The 7,140-nt window shown below is 46.1% G+C and overlaps 3 non-coding genes across 3 annotated transcripts; all 3 read left to right on the top strand.

Annotated features, from left to right (window-relative positions):
- Positions 1–860: 860 nt before the first annotated feature.
- LOC130336501 (U2 spliceosomal RNA) lies at positions 861–1,051 on the top strand. The gene has a single exon (XR_008877924.1). It is a non-coding gene; the product is annotated as a U2 spliceosomal RNA (small nuclear RNA).
- A 2,083-nt stretch (positions 1,052–3,134) lies between these two features.
- LOC130336545 (U2 spliceosomal RNA) lies at positions 3,135–3,325 on the top strand. Its single transcript, XR_008877967.1, has one exon. It is a non-coding gene; the product is annotated as a U2 spliceosomal RNA (small nuclear RNA).
- Positions 3,326–5,417: 2,092 nt separating this feature from the next.
- Positions 5,418–5,608, top strand: LOC130336546 (U2 spliceosomal RNA). The gene has a single exon (XR_008877968.1). It is a non-coding gene; the product is annotated as a U2 spliceosomal RNA (small nuclear RNA).
- Positions 5,609–7,140: the final 1,532 nt, after the last annotated feature.

Below are 7,140 nucleotides of genomic sequence, written 5' to 3' on the forward strand. Positions count from 1 at the left end.
CACATATATATAAACGTATTCTCCGTTGAGATATTGCAGCCGCTGCTGTGTCCAGGCCCAGGAGCCTTAGCACTGTGCTGTGATGTCACTCAATACCACTGACATCACTAGGTGTAAACAACATCTCTCCTTTGCTGTGTATGTGACTATGGAGCTGTTTGGTGATGTCGTCTATTATGGCCTTCATAGAAGCAACAGGAGATTGTTGCATCCATCTAGAACCCTCAGAACTACAGTGCTATGATGTCACTCACTTCCACAGGCCTTGCAGAGTGTAAACAACAACAACCCAGCTTTGTCGTGTATGTAACCATAGGGATTGTGATGTCACCTAGAACCTTCACAGCAGCGACAGCTTTATGAGGAGCATCAGCACTGCTCTGCCTGAGCAGAACCATCACCGCCATAGGTTGTCAAATAACCCGGATTTAACCCACACAGGTAAGTCCAATGGGGTGCAGGCATGTCCTCTATGCTTACAGCTTCCCGTGGGTGTTGGTTTGATACCGTTTGGGGACAGCCAAGGAGGCATCTGCAGGCAACAAAGGTAGGTGTGTGCTTGTGTGTGTGTTTCCTATGCAGATCCTAAGCCCAGTGTCACATGCAAGTAGGAGGAGTAAGAAGGGTTCCTGGCAAATCCGGGTTATGGATTGCATTTAAAAAGGCCCCGTGGGAGTGCAATGGGCCCCTGTCTTGCTGCTTAGCAATAATGGTATGGGTTTAGGTTCTGCTGTGTGTACTGGTGGTTGACTGCCCCCCAGCCCAGAGTGTGCATGGAAAATTGTCTGGCAGCCTCCCTGACAGCAAGCAGTGATAGTGCCCATGAAGGGGACCTTGTTGGGCCCGCCCCTTTCACGGTTATCGCTTCTCGGCCTTTTGGCTAAGATCAAGTGTAGTATCTGTTCTTATCAGTTTAATATCTGATACGTCCCCTATCTGGGGACAATATATTAAATGGATTTTTGAGAACGGGGGCCGATTTCGAAGCTTGCTTCCGTCGCCCTATGCATTGACCCGATATGGCAGTATCTTCGGGTACAGTGCACCACCCCCTTACAGGGTTAAAAAGAAAGATTCCTACTTTCATTGCTACCTGCTTGCTGGCTAGCCAGCTAGCCAGCCCTGTGGGCCTTGCTGCTGCTGCTGCTGCTGCTGCAGCCAAAAAACAAAAGGTGGTGCTGCTGCTGCTTCTGCTGCTTCTGCTTGTGTCTGGCCGCTGTTGGAGCGTCCAGGCACAGGACTTCTGCTGCTGCTGACTAAATGGCCTCCTTAATTGGATCATTTGAGTAGCCAGCACACCTGTGCAGGTAGGGCATGACATGATAGGCAGCTGCCTTGATAGCGGGTGGGTGCTGAATGTTCCTAATTGACAAAATAAGATTAATGCTTATGAAGAAATATAAAATCTCATCCCTTCCCCAATATCGCGCCACACCCCTACCCCTTAATTCCCTGGTTGAACTTGATGGACATATGTCTTTTTTCGACCGTACTAACTATGTAACTATGTAACATAACATGGGGGGGTCTCCTGGCTGTTCACACAGGTGTGTCATTGCTGTACATTGACCATGCATTGCTTCTGTGGTATTGCAAAGGCAAAGACAAATGCTTCCAGCCATCCATTGCACTAATGGATTGGTCATCAGCTGGCTGTCTATGTCCCGCATCAATATAGACCAAAGTACAGAGGGTTAGGCTATGCTATAGTGCACCTACCTGATGCATCAGAAGGTGCGAGGCCCTTGCTAAATTCTGTGCACAGACTTTGAGATCTATGCTTTAGACTGTATCTAAACCTGCTCCAACATGGACTGACATTCTGGCCTACTTTCAGCCGATGCGACTTGTCTGTCGCTGAACAGTCGCTTTTTATGTATTCAGCACCTATGTATAATGTTGTAAAAATGCTCTAGAAGCTAAAGTCGCAGAAATGTCACACATATTTGGCCTGCAACTTTCTGTGCGACAAATTCAGACAGGAAAAATCAGTATAAATCCTTAGAAAATTATCCCCCAGTGTCTCCATCTGCTGGCGGTATTGAATAAGCATTGCTGCACTGATGGGGTATGCATTAGACGAAAAAAAAGAAGAAAAAGAAGAATAATACGCCCAGAAAAGAGGCGAAAAGGAGAAAAACGTAAAAAAACGTGAAAAAAAAGTAAGAGGAAGAGAAGGGAAAAAAAGGTGGAAATGGGTTTAAAAGTGATTTCGGCGGAGAAATATATATATATATATATATATATATATATATATATATACGCGCACACACACACATATATATAAACGTATTCTCCGTTGAGATATTGCAGCCGCTGCTGTGTCCAGGCCCAGGAGCCTTAGCACTGTGCTGTGATGTCACTCAATACCACTGACATCACTAGGTGTAAACAACATCTCTCCTTTGCTGTGTATGTGACTATGGAGCTGTTTGGTGATGTCGTCTATTATGGCCTTCATAGAAGCAACAGGAGATTGTTGCATCCATCTAGAACCCTCAGAACTACAGTGCTATGATGTCACTCACTTCCACAGGCCTTGCAGAGTGTAAACAACAACAACCCAGCTTTGTCGTGTATGTAACCATAGGGATTGTGATGTCACCTAGAACCTTCACAGCAGCGACAGCTTTATGAGGAGCATCAGCACTGCTCTGCCTGAGCAGAACCATCACCGCCATAGGTTGTCAAATAACCCGGATTTAACCCACACAGGTAAGTCCAATGGGGTGCAGGCATGTCCTCTATGCTTACAGCTTCCCGTGGGTGTTGGTTTGATACCGTTTGGGGACAGCCAAGGAGGCATCTGCAGGCAACAAAGGTAGGTGTGTGCTTGTGTGTGTGTTTCCTATGCAGATCCTAAGCCCAGTGTCACATGCAAGTAGGAGGAGTAAGAAGGGTTCCTGGCAAATCCGGGTTATGGATTGCATTTAAAAAGGCCCCGTGGGAGTGCAATGGGCCCCTGTCTTGCTGCTTAGCAATAATGGTATGGGTTTAGGTTCTGCTGTGTGTACTGGTGGTTGACTGCCCCCCAGCCCAGAGTGTGCATGGAAAATTGTCTGGCAGCCTCCCTGACAGCAAGCAGTGATAGTGCCCATGAAGGGGACCTTGTTGGGCCCGCCCCTTTCACGGTTATCGCTTCTCGGCCTTTTGGCTAAGATCAAGTGTAGTATCTGTTCTTATCAGTTTAATATCTGATACGTCCCCTATCTGGGGACCATATATTAAATGGATTTTTGAGAACGGGGGCCGATTTCGAAGCTTGCTTCCGTCGCCCTATGCATTGACCCGATATGGCAGTATCTTCGGGTACAGTGCACCACCCCCTTACAGGGTTAAAAAGAAAGATTCCTACTTTCATTGCTACCTGCTTGCTGGCTAGCCAGCTAGCCAGCCCTGTGGGCCTTGCTGCTGCTGCTGCTGCTGCTGCTGCAGCCAAAAAACAAAAGGTGGTGCTGCTGCTGCTTCTGCTGCTTCTGCTTGTGTCTGGCCGCTGTTGGAGCGTCCAGGCACAGGACTTCTGCTGCTGCTGACTAAATGGCCTCCTTAATTGGATCATTTGAGTAGCCAGCACACCTGTGCAGGTAGGGCATGACATGATAGGCAGCTGCCTTGATAGCGGGTGGGTGCTGAATGTTCCTAATTGACAAAATAAGATTAATGCTTATGAAGAAATATAAAATCTCATCCCTTCCCCAATATCGCGCCACACCCCTACCCCTTAATTCCCTGGTTGAACTTGATGGACATATGTCTTTTTTCGACCGTACTAACTATGTAACTATGTAACATAACATGGGGGGGTCTCCTGGCTGTTCACACAGGTGTGTCATTGCTGTACATTGACCATGCATTGCTTCTGTGGTATTGCAAAGGCAAAGACAAATGCTTCCAGCCATCCATTGCACTAATGGATTGGTCATCAGCTGGCTGTCTATGTCCCGCATCAATATAGACCAAAGTACAGAGGGTTAGGCTATGCTATAGTGCACCTACCTGATGCATCAGAAGGTGCGAGGCCCTTGCTAAATTCTGTGCACAGACTTTGAGATCTATGCTTTAGACTGTATCTAAACCTGCTCCAACATGGACTGACATTCTGGCCTACTTTCAGCCGATGCGACTTGTCTGTCGCTGAACAGTCGCTTTTTATGTATTCAGCACCTATGTATAATGTTGTAAAAATGCTCTAGAAGCTAAAGTCGCAGAAATGTCACACATATTTGGCCTGCAACTTTCTGTGCGACAAATTCAGACAGGAAAAATCAGTATAAATCCTTAGAAAATTATCCCCCAGTGTCTCCATCTGCTGGCGGTATTGAATAAGCATTGCTGCACTGATGGGGTATGCATTAGACGAAAAAAAAGAAGAAAAAGAAGAATAATACGCCCAGAAAAGAGGCGAAAAGGAGAAAAACGTAAAAAAACGTGAAAAAAAAGTAAGAGGAAGAGAAGGGAAAAAAAGGTGGAAATGGGTTTAAAAGTGATTTCGGCGGAGAAATATATATATATATATATATATATATATATATATATATATATATACGCGCACACACACACATATATATAAACGTATTCTCCGTTGAGATATTGCAGCCGCTGCTGTGTCCAGGCCCAGGAGCCTTAGCACTGTGCTGTGATGTCACTCAATACCACTGACATCACTAGGTGTAAACAACATCTCTCCTTTGCTGTGTATGTGACTATGGAGCTGTTTGGTGATGTCGTCTATTATGGCCTTCATAGAAGCAACAGGAGATTGTTGCATCCATCTAGAACCCTCAGAACTACAGTGCTATGATGTCACTCACTTCCACAGGCCTTGCAGAGTGTAAACAACAACAACCCAGCTTTGTCGTGTATGTAACCATAGGGATTGTGATGTCACCTAGAACCTTCACAGCAGCGACAGCTTTATGAGGAGCATCAGCACTGCTCTGCCTGAGCAGAACCATCACCGCCATAGGTTGTCAAATAACCCGGATTTAACCCACACAGGTAAGTCCAATGGGGTGCAGGCATGTCCTCTATGCTTACAGCTTCCCGTGGGTGTTGGTTTGATACCGTTTGGGGACAGCCAAGGAGGCATCTGCAGGCAACAAAGGTAGGTGTGTGCTTGTGTGTGTGTTTCCTATGCAGATCCTAAGCCCAGTGTCACATGCAAGTAGGAGGAGTAAGAAGGGTTCCTGGCAAATCCGGGTTATGGATTGCATTTAAAAAGGCCCCGTGGGAGTGCAATGGGCCCCTGTCTTGCTGCTTAGCAATAATGGTATGGGTTTAGGTTCTGCTGTGTGTACTGGTGGTTGACTGCCCCCCAGCCCAGAGTGTGCATGGAAAATTGTCTGGCAGCCTCCCTGACAGCAAGCAGTGATAGTGCCCATGAAGGGGACCTTGTTGGGCCCGCCCCTTTCACGGTTATCGCTTCTCGGCCTTTTGGCTAAGATCAAGTGTAGTATCTGTTCTTATCAGTTTAATATCTGATACGTCCCCTATCTGGGGACCATATATTAAATGGATTTTTGAGAACGGGGGCCGATTTCGAAGCTTGCTTCCGTCGCCCTATGCATTGACCCGATATGGCAGTATCTTCGGGTACAGTGCACCACCCCCTTACAGGGTTAAAAAGAAAGATTCCTACTTTCATTGCTACCTGCTTGCTGGCTAGCCAGCTAGCCAGCCCTGTGGGCCTTGCTGCTGCTGCTGCTGCTGCTGCAGCCAAAAAACAAAAGGTGGTGCTGCTGCTGCTTCTGCTGCTTCTGCTTGTGTCTGGCCGCTGTTGGAGCGTCCAGGCACAGGACTTCTGCTGCTGCTGACTAAATGGCCTCCTTAATTGGATCATTTGAGTAGCCAGCACACCTGTGCAGGTAGGGCATGACATGATAGGCAGCTGCCTTGATAGCGGGTGGGTGCTGAATGTTCCTAATTGACAAAATAAGATTAATGCTTATGAAGAAATATAAAATCTCATCCCTTCCCCAATATCGCGCCACACCCCTACCCCTTAATTCCCTGGTTGAACTTGATGGACATATGTCTTTTTTCGACCGTACTAACTATGTAACTATGTAACATAACATGGGGGGGTCTCCTGGCTGTTCACACAGGTGTGTCATTGCTGTACATTGACCATGCATTGCTTCTGTGGTATTGCAAAGGCAAAGACAAATGCTTCCAGCCATCCATTGCACTAATGGATTGGTCATCAGCTGGCTGTCTATGTCCCGCATCAATATAGACCAAAGTACAGAGGGTTAGGCTATGCTATAGTGCACCTACCTGATGCATCAGAAGGTGCGAGGCCCTTGCTAAATTCTGTGCACAGACTTTGAGATCTATGCTTTAGACTGTATCTAAACCTGCTCCAACATGGACTGACATTCTGGCCTACTTTCAGCCGATGCGACTTGTCTGTCGCTGAACAGTCGCTTTTTATGTATTCAGCACCTATGTATAATGTTGTAAAAATGCTCTAGAAGCTAAAGTCGCAGAAATGTCACACATATTTGGCCTGCAACTTTCTGTGCGACAAATTCAGACAGGAAAAATCAGTATAAATCCTTAGAAAATTATCCCCCAGTGTCTCCATCTGCTGGCGGTATTGAATAAGCATTGCTGCACTGATGGGGTATGCATTAGACGAAAAAAAAGAAGAAAAAGAAGAATAATACGCCCAGAAAAGAGGCGAAAAGGAGAAAAACGTAAAAAAACGTGAAAAAAAAGTAAGAGGAAGAGAAGGGAAAAAAAGGTGGAAATGGGTTTAAAAGTGATTTCGGCGGAGAAAGTATATATATATATATATTATATATATATATATATATATATATATACGCGCACACACACACATATATATAAACGTATTCTCCGTTGAGATATTGCAGCCGCTGCTGTGTCCAGGCCCAGGAGCCTTAGCACTGTGCTGTGATGTCACTCAATACCACTGACATCACTAGGTGTAAACAACATCTCTCCTTTGCTGTGTATGTGACTATGGAGCTGTTTGGTGATGTCGTCTATTATGGCCTTCATAGAAGCAACAGGAGATTGTTGCATCCATCTAGAACCCTCAGAACTACAGTGCTATGATGTCACTCACTTCCACAGGCCTTGCAGAGTGTAAACAACAACAACCCAGCTTTGTCG

This window comes from Hyla sarda, unplaced genomic scaffold (assembly GCF_029499605.1).
Source record: "Hyla sarda isolate aHylSar1 unplaced genomic scaffold, aHylSar1.hap1 scaffold_480, whole genome shotgun sequence".
NCBI lineage: Eukaryota > Metazoa > Chordata > Amphibia > Anura > Hylidae > Hyla > Hyla sarda.